This window comes from Scyliorhinus torazame, chromosome 11, assembly GCF_047496885.1.
Source record: "Scyliorhinus torazame isolate Kashiwa2021f chromosome 11, sScyTor2.1, whole genome shotgun sequence".
Classification (NCBI taxonomy): Eukaryota; Metazoa; Chordata; class Chondrichthyes; order Carcharhiniformes; family Scyliorhinidae; genus Scyliorhinus; species Scyliorhinus torazame.
This window is the reverse complement of record NC_092717.1, coordinates 156,095,100-156,112,490: the sequence shown is the minus strand read 5'-3', so window position 1 is coordinate 156,112,490 and position 17,391 is coordinate 156,095,100.

Sequence of the window (17,391 nt, the reverse complement as noted above, 5' to 3'; positions counted from 1 at the left end):
AGGAATTGACTCAGTTTGTCGCTCATAAAGGAGTACCCCCTATCACTGTGTATGTAAGCAGGGAACCCGAACAGTGCAAAGATGCTATGGAGGGCCTTGATGACGGTGGTTGCGGTCATGTCGGGGCAGGGGATGGCGAATGGGAACCGAGAGTACTCGTCAATCACATTCAGGAAATGCGTGTTGCGGTCGGTGGAGGGGAGGGGGCCTTTGAAGTCCATGCTGAGGCGTTCAAAGGGATGGGAAGCCTTTATCAGATGCACTTTGGTCGGTAGAAGTGCGGTTTGCACTCCGTGCAGATTTGGCAGTCCCTGGTTGCTGCCCTGACCTCCTCGGTGGAGTAGGGCAGGTTGTGGGTCTTGACAAAATGGAAAAAGCGAGTGACCGCCAGGTCCTTGTGGAGGGCTCGGAGGCGGTCCACTTGTGCGGTGGCACATGTGCCGCAGGACAGGGCGTCAGGAGGCTTGTTTAGCTTCCCGGGACGATACAAGATCTCGTAGTTGTAGATGGAGAGTTCGATCCTCCACCGCAAGATCTTGTCGTTTTTTATCTTGCCCCGCTGTGCATTATCAAACATGAAAGCAACCGACCGTTGGTCCGTGAGGAGAGTGAATCTCCTGCCGGCCAGGTAATGCCTCCAATGTGGCACAGCTTCTACTATGGCCTGGGCCTCCTTTTCAACTGAGGAGTGACGGACTTTGGAAGCATGGAGGGTACGAGAGAAGAAGGCCACAGATCTGCCTGCTTGGTTGAGGGTGGCCGCCAGAGCTACGTCGGACACATCGCTCTCGACCTGGAAGGGGAGGGACTTGTCGATGGCGTGCATCGTGGCCTTTGCAATGTCTGCTTTGATGCGGCTGAAGGCCTGGCGGGCCTCTATCGACAGGGGAAAAGCTGTGGATTGGATCAGGGGACGGGCCTTGTCCGCATAGTTGAGGACCCACTGGGCGTAGTAGCTGAAAAACCCGAGGCAACGTTTCAGGGCCTTGGAGCATTGAGGGAGGGGGAACTCCATAAGGGGGCGCATGCGTTCAGGGTCGGGGCCTATAACTCCATTTCGCACTACGTAGCCGAGGATGGCTAGGTGGTCGGTGCTAAACATTCATTTATCCTTGTATGTAAGGTTAAGGATTTTAGCCGTCTGGAGAAATTTTTGGAGGTTGGTGTCGTGGTCCTGCTGGTCATGGCTGCAGATGGTGACATTATCGAGATACGGGAATGTTGCCCGTAAACCATACCGGTCAACCATTCGGTCCATCTCGCGCTGGAAGACCGAGACCCCATTGGTGACACCAAAGGGAATCCTTAAGAAGTGATAGAGCCGCCCATCTGCCTCGAAGGCAGTGTATTTGCGGTCACTAGTATGGATGGGGAACTGGTGGTAGGCGGACTTGAGATCCACCGTGGAGAAGACCTTATAATGCACGATCCTGTTTACCAGGTCGGATATGCGGGGGAGAGGGTACGCGTCCAGCTGCGTAAACCTGTTGATGGTCTGACTGTAGTCTATGACCTATGCTTCTCCCCGGTCTTTACCACCACTACTTGAGCTCTCCAGGGGCTGTTACTGGCTTCAATGACCCCTTCCCTCAGTAGCCTTTGGACCTCTGACCTAATATAGATCCGGTCCTGGGCACTGTAGCGTCTGCTCCTGGTGGCGACGGGTTTGCAATCCGGGGTGAGGTTCGCAAACAGGAAAGGCGGGTCGACATTAAGGGTCGCGAGGCCGCAGACAGTAAGGGGGGAGATAGGGCCGCCGAATTGGAAGGTCAGACTTTGAAGGTTACACTGGAAGTCTAAACCCAGGAGTGTAGCCGCGCAAAGGTGGGGAAGGACGTAGAGACGGAAATTTTTGAACTCCCTTCCCTGGACTGTGAGGTTTGCTACACAAAACCCCTTTATCTCCACTGAGTGTGAACCGGAAGCCAGGGAGATTTTTTGATTAATGGGGCGGATGAGGAGAGAACAGCGCCTTACTGTGTCAGGGTGTATGAAGCTGTCCGTGCTTCCAGAGTCGATTAGGGAGGACGTCTCGTGCCAGTTGATTAATACGGTCGCGTAGCAGTTGAGTGTGTTCGAGGCCGAGACTGATCCAGAGTCACCGAGGCTAATCGCAGCAGTTGAGAGTTCTCTTTGGGCAGTGCGTGGTCAGCCGAGCTGGGGTCCTGGGGGTTCATCCAAGATGTCGGCTCCCATTCGTCGCACATGGCTGGGGGTGCACAAAATGGCGGCGCCCATCCCTCCAACGTGGCGTCCGCGGAAGAAGATGGTGGCGCCCAGGGTCCGCACTGGGCCCTGGAATATGAAGATGGCGGCGACCGCTGGCCGCACGGGATCCGTAGAGACGTTTGTGGTTGCGGTCCGCATTCGCCGCCGGAGACCGCGGCAACCGCACGGGCCTGGCATACCCCCACGAAGTGGCCCTTTTTGCCGCATACCTTGCAGGTGGATACGCGGGCCGGGCAGCACTGGCGCTTGGCCTGCCCGCAAAAGTAGCAGCGGGGCACCTCGGGGTTGCCAGGCCGCCTTGCAACGCAGGCCTGTGGGGGAATGGGGGAAGTCTCTGGGTCGGCCGCTGAGAGGTTCCACGCTGCCCAGGGGGCTACCGTGCGGTCAGGAACGTAAGCGCGGGCGTTCCTGGAGGCCACGTCCAGGGAGCCTGCAAGGGCCCGTGCCTCCCTGAGACCCAGGGTGTCCTTTTCTAACGGACGCTGGCGGATTTGTGAAGATAGCATACCTGCCACGAAAGCGTCTCGGACTAAGAGTTCTGTGTGTTCGCTCGCTGAAACTTGCGGGCAGCTGCTGCAGCTTCCCAACACCAGGAGTGCATGGTAGAATTCCTCTAGCGATTTCCCCAGGGATTTGTCGCCTTGTTGCAAGCAGGTGCCGGGCGTAGACCTGGTTTACCGGGCGAATATAGTGTCCTTTTAGCAGCTCTATTGCTGCATCGAAGTCTTCCGCTTCCTCGATGAGGTTGTAAATTTCCGGGCTCACCCTTGAGTGCAGGACGTGCAGTTTCGGCTCTCCTTTGGGTGTGTTTTTGGCCGTCCCAAGATACCCTTTAAAGCACGCCAGCCAGTGCTTCAAGATTGCCGCTGAGTTTGCCGCGTGGGGGCTAAGTTGCAGACACCTCCGGCTTGATTCGGAGCTCCATCCTTTCTTCTTAAAAAAAAAAACTAGCTTATTACATTGATGCACGATCAATGACCACTAAAGCAAGGTTGTAGTCTAACTGAAGGCTTTAATAAGCGAGATGTTTCCCCCAGCAGCTCAGGTACAGATTGAAGGCTGCTGGGGCGGCACTGGTTCTTATACCCCGCCTTGCAGGGCGGAGCTATCATACATTCTAACCAATAGAAAGCATACAGTTTCCACCAATGGTGCTTTAGCCTATCCGGTACCGTAATACCTATTATACCACAAGGCTCTTGAGACCTTTTCAAACATTCTTAGAAACAGATTCCACAGAAAATTTAAGGAAATTACAAATTTCTATCCTACAGGAACTGTAACATTGGGTGTCTCCTTCCCAGCAGCAACAGATTGTGCAAAGTGCAGCAAAAGTATCACAATCTGGGAGATCCTCACTGGGTCATATTGAATTGTCCCAGGGGTATATTCCAGGCACCTGAATCACACCTTCAGGAGATCTATGGTCTGCTCAATGGTGGCTTGAGATGCCCCGTGACTCGTGTTGTATTTCTCCTCTTCCTCTATCCTGGGGTTCCTCGTAGGTGTCAACAGCCATCACTTTAATGGGTAGCTTTGACAGCAAGTATCCTCCCCGTAAGACATGAGTGGATGGGGTGGGGGTTGAAAACTCTGGCATTGAGAGTGTCAGAATATGTCGGCATCATGGCTGCTCTCTGGTTACCAAACACATACCTGCAGTTGGCGGTGGTCGCAAAGCAGTTGCACATTGATAGAATGCAATCCCTTCCTGTTAATGAAGGCTGCCGGCTGGCTTGTGGGAGATTTGACCTTACACCTGAGGGAATCCAACAATGGTGCCAAATCCTCTGGCTCTCTTAACCTGACTGTCAGTTTGATTGTGCAAACTTTGGCTGGCCCTCTTGAGGGCACCAGTCGCCACTTTGATGCAATGATGTGCGGCTAATTGTGAAATGCCACACATGTCCAGTGGGACCCTGGAATGAACTGAGATGTAGACTGTAATGGACTCTGGCATTGTGTGACCATCAAAGCCATTGGAGCTCTGCTATTCTGTCATCATGACACATAGATAGGTCATGGTCTCTTGGGTCTCTCTGACATCTGGAGGTAGCTCATTCTCTGTCTCTATATCTTGTTGAATAGTACCTTCATCTCTGCACTAACACCTACTTGTGGTCCACTCTGCGGCATTTTGCCACTTCCCCATTCTGAGGCTGTCCCTGCAGGTAGCCATGAGATTGCTGCTGTCTAGATTAGTGTGTTTGCATGTCCCTCCCTTTCAGATTCTCCTCCTCGCTGGAGGATCCATCTCCTGAATGGATGATTCCACTTGGGTACAGTTAGTCTGAAAATCGATTCTACCAGTTGCTTCCTCTACACCACCAAGTCCAGCCCCCTCTTAGGACTCTGGACCCAGAAGCTTGATGAGCTAAATCTCTTGGTACCTCCCCCTCCTCATTGCAAATAGCTTTTGTCACACTACACCAGCCTTACTGCCTGACTCAAGGCTGCCAAATGCAGCAATGACCTCAGCTGCCACCCTCTTTCCAAACTACTCAATACAAACATGTGCATCAGAGAAATAAAAATCACACTTGCATTTCTGTTGCTCCAATTGACCTTGTGTTGAAAGTATTGCACTGGTGCTACTTTTCTATCTTATCTGTTGCCAAGCTAATGCTGCCTCCCTGTGGCAAAAAGCACAGTGACTCAAGTCTGCAACTACACAGGCCATTCAACACTTAAATTGTCCCCCCCCCCCCCCCCCCCCCCCCCCCCAATTAAGGGGCAATTTAGCGTGGCCAATCCACCTAACCTGCACATCTTTGGGTTGTGGGGGTGAAACCCACGCAGAAATGGGGAGAATGTACAAACTCCAGACGGACAGTGACCCAAGGCCAGGATTCGAGGCCTGGTCCTCAGTGCTGCAGTCTCAGTGCTAACCACTGTGCCACGTGCCGCCCTTGGGCAATTAAACGCTTATACACTGACCATACTGCTGCTCCTCCAATGTTCATGCTGCCAAAGTTTGTGAGTTTATTGCGAAGGCACCAAATCAGCATAGTGAAGCAGAGGTCAAAATATGCCTAAATCACTATGCGTAATTCACAGGCACTTTAACTGCTGCAACCTGCTAGGAAATCTGGTCTATAGCTTCAGGTTTCCTTGGGGAGAAGTGGCGGGGTGTGGTGGTATGTTGATGAGATGGAGTTGGGCAAGACCCTAAAGATGGACTCTCTTGCCATTAGGTTAACAGCCAGTATGTCTCTTTTCACTGGGCATACTGGTCACCACTTCAATGGCAGACCACGGACATGACAGGCTTTGGCAGAGGAAACTCAGTTTTTAGGAGGCCCCACCTATAACTGATGTCAGGGAAAAAAAACTGAGGTGAATGGAGGTTTAACCCGGCCGCAGATGAGTCCAAAATAAGAGGTGTAAAGAAATTTATCTTATTGCAAAAACTATTTACACGATACACCCCAAGTCCCAGCCAGGACTACTCATGCTTGGTTCTCATCTGGGCTAGGGTTTATGACAGAGTCCATTACTCTGCTGATGGGGAAGTTCATATTTTACAAGGCTCTCAGGAAGGCTAATTGGCCCGTGCCCGTAGGTCTTGTGTGGGGCTATAACAAGCCCAAACAAAACCACACACTGAAACAGCATCCTTTTCTGCACTTCTGCTGAATCTACTGCAATCATTTTCCAGGTGATTTTTCAAAATGATATGTCTGAGAAGCATAATGGATATTAAATTGTAGAATCATATCAGTGTCTAGACTTGTATTGAATCATTAAACATGTGTGTTTTAACAGGGTGAGCTTTCTTTTCATACTAATGACCTCTGCTTTTGAAAACTTTGTAGGTGCAATATATCAGTACTAGTCAACTTTGGACATCTTAACTAAGTGGACAGATTTCATGGATCTAACTATTGCCCCTTGACATTAAATAGTACTACCATAGTTTAATCCCTCACTATCATTAAAAAAAAAGTTTATTAAAAAATTTCATTAAAAAACGAAATCATACAAAAGAACCAACCAGTTATACACAATAAACACAAAACAAGACTAACAAAAAAATGTACCTGTTAACTTAACCCCAAAAGACTAAACTGAATCTCTTAACAGCTAACGGTAACTAGCTCTGTAAAAAAGGAAATGAATGGCTGCCATCTTGGGTAGAACCCTTCTACTGACCCCCTGATAGTATACTTAACCTTCTCCAAATGTACGACTGACATGAGGTTACCCACCCAAGCCGAGGAACTGGGAGTAGGAGACCTCCACCCAAACAGAACTCGTATCCGGGCAATTAATGAGGCAAAGGCAAGGACATCCACCTTCACCCCCGGCTGGAGCACTGGCGAGTTTGACACCTTGAAAATAGTCACCAGCGGACATGGCTCTATATCAACATTAAGTATCTCTGACATGGTGTTGAAGAAAGAGACCCAAAAGCTTATTAACTTGGGAAAAGACCAGAACATATGAGTGTGGTTAGCTGGCCGTTGAGAACAACACTCACACTTATCCTCCACCTCAGAGAAGAATCCCTCATCCTCACTTTAGTCAGGTGTGCCCTGTGCACCACCTTGATAGTGGGCGGCACGTTAGCACAGTGGGTAGCACTGATGCTTCACACCTGGGTCCCAGGTTCGATTCCTGGCTTGGCTCACTGTGTGGAGTCTGCACGTTCTCCCTGTGTCTGCGTGGGTTTCCACTGGGTGCTCTGGTTTCCTCCCAGAAGTCCCAAAAGACGTGCTGTTGGGTAATTTGGACATTCTAAATTCACCCCCTGTGTACCTGAACAGGCGCCGGAATGTGGTGACTAGGGGCTTTTCATAGTAACTTAATTGCAGTGTTAATGTAAGCCTACTTGTGACAATAAAGATTATTATTAAATTGGATTAGACTAAGCCAAGCATGTGAGGACGTGGAATTGACCCTGTGAAGGGTGTCGCTCCATACCTCATCGTCCAGAATGAGACCCAACTCACCATCCCATTTCACCTTCAGCTCATTCAGCGGAGCTGACTCCACTGTCGTATATGCACAAAATAGTCTCCCAGCCAAAGACAGAATCCTCTTCAACAGTAAGGAGTGTGGTGCCAAGGGGAAAGGCCTTGCACGAAAAATCACATCAGAAAAGACTGGAACCAGGCAGTTGGAATTTCTCTGTCAGCTCCTGAAAGCTGGCAAATCTTCCCTTCACAATCAGGTACCAACGCCTTCCCCTCCCAGGAATTAAACTTTGAGTCCAAACCCACTGGCAGAAAAGGTGGTTGCTGCAGATGGGGCTAACAAAGACATGGGGCTGGATTCTCCGCCTGCGGGATGCTCCGTTTTGCTAGCAGCCCGGCGGTTTCCTGAGGCTGTGGGGCTGTCCCACAATGGGAAACTCCATTGACCAGCCGGCGTAATGGTGCATCCCGTCGGCGGGGTGAACCTGAAATGTGGCGTGGCGGGACGGAGAATCCATGGAACAGAATTAAAATGCTGCCTGAACTGCTTCCATATTATCAGAATGGACACCACTACCCGATTCAAAGAAAATCTTGCCAAAGAAAAAGGCAACGATGCGGTTACTACAGCACCCTGGCGAGAAACCTTGCAGGAGCTCACTTCCATTTGTCCCCATATGGAGCCTGGATCACTGAACCACAACAGTACCTTCTGAATATTGGCTGCCAATAGTAAAATAATAAATTGGGTAGAGCCAAGCCTCCTAACTGCCTACCTCTCTGGAGCAATGCCACCACGGATCTTTGGTGTCTTATCCGCCCAAATAAATGAGAACACTAATTCATCCACCTTGACAAAGAAGGACTTGGGGAGAAAAGTGGGGAGACATTGAAAAATAAATAAAAATCTCGGGAGTCTGAACCTTGCCAGCCAAGGACAGGGGGAGATAAAAGCAAATTACTGCGGATGCTGGAATCTGAAACAAAAACAGAAAATACTGGACAATTTCAGCAGGTCAGACAGCATCTGTGGAGAAAGAAGGGAACTAACGTTTTGAGTCTGGATGGTGCTTGTCAAACCTTTGACAAAAAGTATTCCAGACTTGAATGAATGAAAGAAAATCGCTTATTGTCACAAGTAGGCATCAATGAAGTTACTGTGAAAAGCCCCTAGTCGCCACATTCCGGCACCTGTTCGGGGAGGCTGTTACGGGAATTGAACCGTGCTGCTGGCCTGCCTTGGTCTGCTTTCAAAGCCAGTGATTTAGCCCTGTGCTAAACTTGAAACGTTAGCTCCCTTCTCTCTCCACTGATGCTGTCAGACCTGCCGAGAAGGACAGGGGGAGGTTGTCCCACTTAATCAGATTTGACACCATTAACCAGATTAGTATAATTAAATTTATGAAGCAAGGCCCAATCATGGTCCACCCGGATACACAGATAACAAAAGCTAGTCCTGGCAAGGCGAAAAGGTGATGTCCTCAGATGGCCACTTTTCCCTGGGAGGGTTTACCAGGAAGCATGGCAGATAGTGTTGAGGATTGTCAGAGGATACAGCAGGACATAGATAGGTTGGAGACTTGGGCAGAGAAATGGCAAATGGAGTTTGATCCAGACAAATATTTTTTTAAAAATTTAGTGTACCCAATTTTTTTTTTCCCCAATTAAGGGGCAATTTAGTGTGGCCAATCCACCCAACCTGCACATCTTTGGGTTGTGGGGGTGAAACCGACGCAGACATGGGGAGAATATGCAAACTCCACATGGACAGCGACCCAGGGCCGGGATTCGAACCCGGGTCCTCAACGCCACAGTCCCAATGCTAACCACTGCGCCACATACCGCCCCTAATCCAGACAAATATGAGGCAATGCATTTTGGTAGGAGTAACATAGAGGGGAAATATACCGTAAATGGCAAAACTCTTAGGAATCTAGAAAATCAGAGAGATCTGGGTGTGCAGGTCCACAGATCTTTGAAGGTGGCAACACAAGTGGACAAGGTAGTCAAGAAAGCATACGGAATGCTTGTCTTCATTGGCCGGGGCATCAAGTATAAAATCTGGCAAGTCATGCTACAGTTGTATCGAACCTTGGTAAGGCCGCACTTGGGAATATTGCGCACAATCCTGGTCGCCACACTACCAGAAGGATGTGAAGGCTTTGGAGAGGGTGTAGAGGAGGTTTACCAGGATGTTGCCTGGACTGGAGAGTGTTACTGTGCAGAGAGGCGGAACAGACTCGGACTGTTTTTATTAGAAAGACGGAGGTTGAGGAGAGACCTGATAGAGATCTACAAGATTATGAGGGGCGTGGATATAGTGGATGGGCAGACACTCTTTCCCAGGGTGGGTCAGTCACCAAGGGGCATAGGTTTAAGGTCCATGGGGCAAAGTTTAGAGGAGATGTACGAGGCAGGTCTTTTACGCAGAGGGTGGCGAGTGCCTGGCACGTGTTGCCAGGGGAGGTTGTGGAAGCACATACATTAATGGTGTTTAAAAGGCATCTTGAGAAACATATGGATAGGATGGGTATAGAGGGATACAGTACAAGGACGTGCTGAGGGTTTTGGTCAAGGTTGGTATCGTGACCGGTACAGGCATGGAGGGCCGAAGGGCCTGTTCATGTGCTGTATTGTTCTTTGTTCTTTATCCAACTTCAACTTGTACCGAGAGAAGGAGCCAAAACTCCCAAGCAGGTTCATTATCTCATCCATGAGATACTGGATCCATAATGTAAAGAAGCAGGTCATCTGCATACGGGAACACCCGATGCTACACCCCTCCCCAATTTATTCCCCTCCACTTAACAGAAGATCTCAGCGCTATGGCGAGTGGTTCTATTGTCAAAGCAAAGAAAATGGACATCCCTGCCTTGTGTCCCTCTTCAGTGGGAAGTAGGCAGAATTCAAAACATTCGTGCGAACTCTAGCAGTGGGGGCCCTTTACAGTAAAGAAATTCAGGATATAAACTTTTGTCCAAGTCCAACCCTCCCAAGAATTTCAAAGAGATATTCCCACTCCACTCTATAAAACACCTTTTCAGCATCTAGGGAAACAATCATCTCTGGTTCGGACACCGAGGAGGGGGAAAGGACAACATTCACTTTGGCCATCAGAGATATCTCCACTTCCAGTGAGGAAATCTGGTCACTATGCCTCGAAAGGGCCACCTTCATGCCTTTTATCGGAGCTCCATGGGCCTTATTGTTTCATTGGCCCTCTTCAAGGCCATTCGGATGGAAGCCAAGGTCTCTTACATCGATTTGCGGAAGTCCACCGACACAAGCTTGCCAGTGTTTGTCAAATTCTATCGCCAAGGTGTTAGTACGCATCTTTACCATTAGTGGAGTGGCTGAAGCCCTAGAGGCAACCATCGCCTACTTTTCCACTGACGAGCCTCGAACGGCCTCTGACTCTGTCAATGAATGTCTACTTTCAGCCTTTCTTCCCCTGATCTTTCTGAGCATTTCACCTGTAGAGAATTCTTACTCCATTAAATATGTGGGTTTTCAAAAGACAAATTCCTTGGAACTAAAAGAAAAGGTCTAAAACTGCAGTACTCAAGCGGGAGCCGACTCGTGCACAATGTAATGCCATCGGGAGTTCCCAATCCCCCATTATCAATGCTCTGGGGGTCTCATTGACCAGAAACTGAACTGGACTAGCCATATAAATACTATGGCTACCAGAGCAGGTCAGAAGCTAGGAATCCTGCGACGAGTAACTCACCACCTGACCCCCCCAAAGCCTGGTCACCATCTACAAGGCACAAGTCAGAAGTTTAATGGAATATTCTCCACTTGCCTGGATGAGTGCAATCCGGAAACACTCAAGAAGCTCAACACCACCCTGAACAAATCAGCCTGCTTGATTGATACCCCTTCCATAAAAACTTAATCCCTCCACCACCGATGAACAGTGGCAGCAGTGAGTACCTTCTGCAGGAACTCACCAAGGTTCTCTTTTGTTATGCTCTTGACGTAGCATAAGCTGCTTCCTTGATGTGCACTCTGACAAAGGAAGGTTCAGACTTGGAGATAGCTTCAACACGTTTATTAAACTGTTAACAATTCTCCTACTTGGATTCGACGCTACTGTTAATCCTTCTATAGCTACTCAGACTGACTAACCAGTCTGCTACAATCCACGTGGTGGGAGTGATGTGTTTCAATCATCCCTGTGTCTGTACTCGCTGAGAGTCTCCACTGGAAAGAGACTGAGCATGTGTGATGTGTCCTTTTATATGGGTTGGTGTAATGCCCCTCTGGGTAGTGTCAGCTCTGTGTGTATCGTGAATGCCCATTGGTCATGTCCTATCCTACTGACCTATTGGTTGACTGTCTGTGTGTCATGTCTCTGGTGTTCCCTCCAGTGTCTAGCTAGGTGTAGTGTATGTACATTAACCCTTTGTGTACTTAGTGATGTATATCACCACAGGTTCCTTAGGCAGCACCTTCCAAACCCATGGCCACTACCATCTGGAAGGACAAGAGCAGCAGATATTTGGGAACACCACCACCTGGAAGTTCCCCTCCAAGTTACTCATCATCCAGACTTTGAAATATATCCGTTCCTTCACTGTTGCTGGGTCGAAATCCTGGAATTTCCTTTCTTACAGCACTGTGGGTGTACCTGCACCTCAGGGACTGCAGTGGTTCAGGAAGGCTGCTCACCACCACCTTCTGTAGGTCACCTGGGGATGCAGAATAAAATGCTTCTCTAACCAGCAATGCCCACATCCCATAAATTAATAAAAACATGTGTGAGCCATGGCAGTCATTGTTCATGGGTTATTCCATTGTATTGGCTGTGGCATCACAGGCAAGTCTGATTCTGTTCTCACCTGATGCCCACGTATGCACAATCACCAGCAGGAGACACTGCATGCATTGGAACAGGAGCCTAGTATGATTTTGTCCGTATCTAGCACAGAGGCAGTGAGTCCAATTGTATCACCATTATTGTCATCCAGAATACAAATCGATTCTGGGATGTTTTCACTGATACAGTTGCATCATCATCTCAAGAGTGCTCCAAGGTTCCAGCCTTGTTTCCCGATTATTTCAGGTGAGATGAATGTAGGAATTTCAGATATATTGTATTGTAAGAATTTGGTGAAGTTAGGGTTAAAAGCCTGGTGTAGAGTGTGTGTTTGACTGCTGAAGTCATGTTTTAAACGATTCTTAGGTTGAAAGAAAACAAAGCTCTTCGGAGTTAGAGGTGCAATTAACAATCGTAAAAAGCTTGGGCCAATTTTGTTTTGATTAAGGAGATTCCCAGGGGAGTTCAATAATTTTCAGTTTGGTGAGATGATGTCATTGCTGGGCGGAGCTAAGGCATCGAGCTTTTCGGGAAAGCATTTTTAATTCAGTTCGGATCTGGCTGAAGCTGTGTGCACACTGAAACAGTTCTGCTCTCACTGTAAGTTAGTCAAAAGAGATTAACAGCATTTAAAGCAGTGCAGACTTGTCTGAGGTAAAGGGGGTGATGAAACAAGCCAGTTGAAACAGCTTTTGAAGACATAGAGCCAGATTTACAGAAAATACAATGTAGGAGAGGCCCTTCAGCCCACCAAGTCTGCACCGGCACATGAAAAACACTTGACCTACCACCTAATCCATTTGCCAACACTTGCCTCATAGCCTTGAATGTTATGACCTGCCAAGTGCTCATCCAAAGTACTTTTTAAAGGATGTGAGGCAACTTGCCACTACTACCATCCAAGGCATTGCATTCCAGACCGTCACCACCCTCTGGGTAAAAAAGATTTTCCTCACATCAACCTTAAACCTCCTGCCCCTCACCTTGAACTTGTGTCCATTGTGACTGATCCTCAATTAAGGAGATCAACTGCTCCCTATCCACCCTGTCTATGGCCCTCTTAATATTGTATACCTTGATAACATCACCCCTCTGTCTTCTCTACTCCAATGAAAACAACCCAAGCCTATCCAACCTCTCATCTTGGCTTAAATGTTTCATCCCAGGCAACATCCTGGTGAATCTCTTCTGCCAGGAGTCCGATCTTTTCTGTAAAGCAGTCAAGGGATATCTTTCTCAAAGAATAATTCTGTAAAACAAGTATTCCCCTGTGCCAATGATATTTAAGATGGATTGAGAGCAGAGATGGGTGTTTTGTTCTTGGTGTTTAAGTGGGAATAAAGATAGCAATTACAGGTATATGGGCCGGGATTCTCCGAGCCTCCGCGCCGAAATCACACTCTGCACGGGGGCGGACAATGGGGCTTCAGACCCACGATCGGGTCCGGCGCCTTCCCGTGATTCTCTGCGGACCAGAGAATTGCCGCCAGTCGACCGAACAAGGGCCATTCAAAGAGGCCCCCACAGCGTTTCTCCGCTGGCAGCTGGCCGAGTTCTAGCCGGCGTGGTTCTAACATGGTTCCACCCGGTGGGCACTTGGAGTGGCGGCTGCCGCGGACGCCCTGGTGGGGGATGGAGGGATCCGTCACCGGGGGGATCATCCAGGACGGCCAGGGTCCCGATCAGGGGCCACCAATCAACAGGCGTGCGTGATCTCGGGGGGGGGGGGGGGGGGGTCTATTTTGTTGGGGCCGGCCCGCTGTGTGGGTCCGCCATATTGCGCGGGGCCGCCGCCACAGGTGGCCGCCACGTGCATGCGTGGAACAGGAGCCTGGTATGTTTTTGCCCCTATCTAGCACAGAGGCAGTGAGTCCAATTGTATCACCATTATTGTCATCCAGAATACAAATAGATTCTGGGATGTTGTCATTGATACAATTGCATCATCATCTCAAGAGTGCTCCAAGTGCTGGATGTGCAGGGCCCCGTATCGCAGCCGGAGCTGCACAGAGCACTCCGGCGCCCTGCTGGCCCCTTTCAGGTAAGTGAATCGCTGGGCCAAGGGGCCCGTTGACGCCGGTGTTTACGCCGAGGTCAACACTTAGCCGCCGTTTCGGAGAATCCCGGCCATGGTATTGTATAAGGGATAATTGTAAGCTATTTTCAGGTGTGGGGCGCAATTCTCCCATCAGGAGACTAAGTCCCGACGCTGGAGTGAAAACCGGAGAGTTTCACTCCGGCGTCGGAGGCCGCTCCCAGCCCCCTATTCTCCCGTCCCCGGGAGGCTAGGAGTGGCGCCGCGTCATTTACATGCGCCGGGCCTTGCCGCCGCGTAAATAACGTCATCCGCGCATGCGCGGTTGCCATCCTCCCCGCGGCCGCCCCGCAAGAAGATGTCGGATGGATTTGCGGGGCGGCGGAGGAAAGGAGGTCCTCCTCCAGAGAGGCCGGCCCGCTGATCGGTGGGCACTGATCGCGGGCCAGACCCCTTTTGAGTCCCCCCCCCCCCGGCGCAGGAACCCCACTCCCCCTCCCCACAGGCCGCCCCCCCCCCAGCGTTCCCGCCGGCAGCGAACAGGTGTTTCTCGCCACGCGGTTTGGGGGGCGTAGGAGAATCGCTTGCGGGTGCCGGGGTGGTGTGGCGGGACTCGCGCGGCGCCCCGGCGATTCTCCCACCCGACGTTGGGGGGGGGGGGGTGAATTCCGCCCATGATGTTAAAGATTTGAATACCGTGCTATTAATAAAGTTTGTTTTAATATACCATATCCCTATTGCTTCGTGTAATCGAAACCTGGAGCGTCCTTTCCTCACAGTCTTACAAAATTAAAATAAATTATTAGGGTTTCTGTCCAGTATCCTAGCCACTGGTGGGATCTGGTCTGGGATTGTAATACAGGTTTAGATGCTATCCTTTCACATGTGATGTGAATCACAGTCACCTTTACCCCAAAACAACTTCCGATGGCAGCCATGGAGTGAGCAGTCACACATTTGGTGGCTCCCACTCAAGGTGGATTTTTTCGGTCTTTTCCTCGCCCGATGGGTGAAGTATTCGAGTGTAAGAGGTGCAGGAGTGCTTGAGGAAGGCTTTACTCCTCTGGTTTGGCTGGTATTAGAAGTGGAGCAAGAGGAAAAAGAGCGGCTGGAGCAGGAAGGTCTTCATGGTGCGCCACAGGATAAGATGGCGGAGGGCAAAGGGAGCTGTTCTGCCTGCCCAGTAGTCAATGGAGCAGCTAATAGATTTCTTAAATGCAAAGTTCTGTCAGCAGAGAAAGGAGGCCCTGGAAGACCTGGTCAAGGCGATGGAACCGATTAAGCCGGGGATCAAGAGAGTGGAGCAGAGGCTGGAGTACCAGGGCCGGGCGATCCAGAAAGCAGAGGAGGTGTTGGGGCAGCTGGCCTCATTGGCGGCTGAGGTGGGGGTGATGCGGAAGACCCAAAATAGGCTCTAGGTGATGGTGGAGGATCTGGAGAAGCGCTCCAGAAGACAAAATCTCAGGGTCATGGGATTGCCCGAAGACATCGAAGGTGCGGAGGCTGGCGCGTATGTGGCCAAGATGTTGGAGAAGTTGATGGGTGACGGGGCCTTTGACCGGCCCCTGGAGGACGACCGAGCGCACAGGGTGCTGATGAGGAGGCCGCAGGCAGGTGAGCCGCCAAGGGTGATGGCGGTGTTGTTGCATCGCTTTCGGGACGAGGAGAGTATTCTCCGGTGTGCGAGACAGACTAGGAAATGCACCTGGTTTTCTGGAGGGCAGGTTTTTCATGAGGTGAGTGTACCTTTTGTTGCTCTTTAGGGGGTATGGTTAAAGTGGGAGGGGAGCTGGGAGTGGCAGGGAAGTTGGAGGCTTGGGCGGGGACACCATGCTAGTTGGGCAGACTAGTTAATGGGAGTGAAGTCCGGGTTGTCAGGAGGTAGGCGCAAGAGGGGATGGGGCTGTGTTTAAGGGTGGCGCAGTTGAAAAAGGATTGATGATGGTGGACATCCGAGGGTAGGCCTGGAGGGTGGCGGGGGTTGGCCCAAAAATGGATATGGTTGATCGGCAGGGGATGGGGGCGGGGGGCCCCCCAACCAGGCTGGTCATGTGGAACGTGAGGGGCCTGAATGGGCCGGTCAAACAGTCATGTGTGTTCGCGCACCTGAGGAGTCTGAAGGCGGATGTGGCCTTTCTGCAGGAGACGCACTTAAAGATAGTAATAATCTTTATTGTCACAATTGGCTTACATTGCAATGGAGTTACTGTGAAAAGCCCCTAGTCGTCACATTCTGCCACCTGTTCGGGTACACAGAGGGAGAATTCAGAATGTCCAATTTACCAACAGCACGTCTTTCGGCACTAGTGGGAGGAAACCCACGCAGGCACGGGGAGAACGTGAAGACTCCGCACAAACAGTGACCCAGCCGGGAATCGAACCTGGGACCCTGGCACTGTGAAGTCACTGTGCTACCATGTTGATAGGGAACCAGACAATAGAGTTCATAGAATTTACAGTGCAGAAGGAGGCCATTCGGCCCATCGAGTCTGCACCGGCTCTTAGAAAGAGCACCCTACCCAAGGTCAACACCTCCACCCTATCCCAGTAACCCCACCCAACACGAAGGGCAATTTTGGACACTAAGGGCAATTTATCATGGCCAATCCACCTAACCTGCAGATCTTTGGACTGTGGGAGGAAACCGGAGCACCCGGAGGAAACCCATGCACACACGGGGAGGATGTGCAGACTCCGCACAGACAGTGACCCAAGCCGGAATCGAACCTGGGAACCTGGAGCTGTGAAGCAATTGTGCTATCCACAATGCTACCGTGCTGCCCCTCATTATAAACTTAAACGCTGCCTCAACAAGGTTGAGGAAAGGATGGGGCAGGTGTTCCACTCGGGACTGGACATGAAGATGAGGGGGTGGTGGTGTTGGTGAATAAGTGGGTGGCGTTTGAGTTGGAGAACATTGTGGCAGATTCAAGGGGGCGGGGAGGTTCGTGATAGTTAGTGGGAAGCTGGAGGTGTTGCCGGTGGTTTTGGTAAACGTTTATGCCCCAAATCGGGATGATGTAGATTTCATGAAGCGAGTGTTAGGGAAGATCCCAGACTTGGACTCGCACTGGTTGATTATGGGGAGTTTTTAATGCGGTTATAGAACCGAGCTTGGACCGGTTGAGCCCGAGGTCGGTAAAGGTGTCGGCAGTGGTGAAGGAGCTAACGGGGTTTATGGAGCACATGGGGGATGCGGGGCGGGGAGAGGACCCGTGAAAGTTCAGGAGACCGATGGCGAAGGGATTTTCACATTTCTCCCCAGTGCACTGGGTGTATTCCTGGATTGACTTTTTCTTGTTAGACAAGGCGTTACTGGCGGACTGGTTAACTCGGGGTACTTGGCGATCGTGGTCTCCAACCACGCGCGCATTGGGTGGATTTACGAT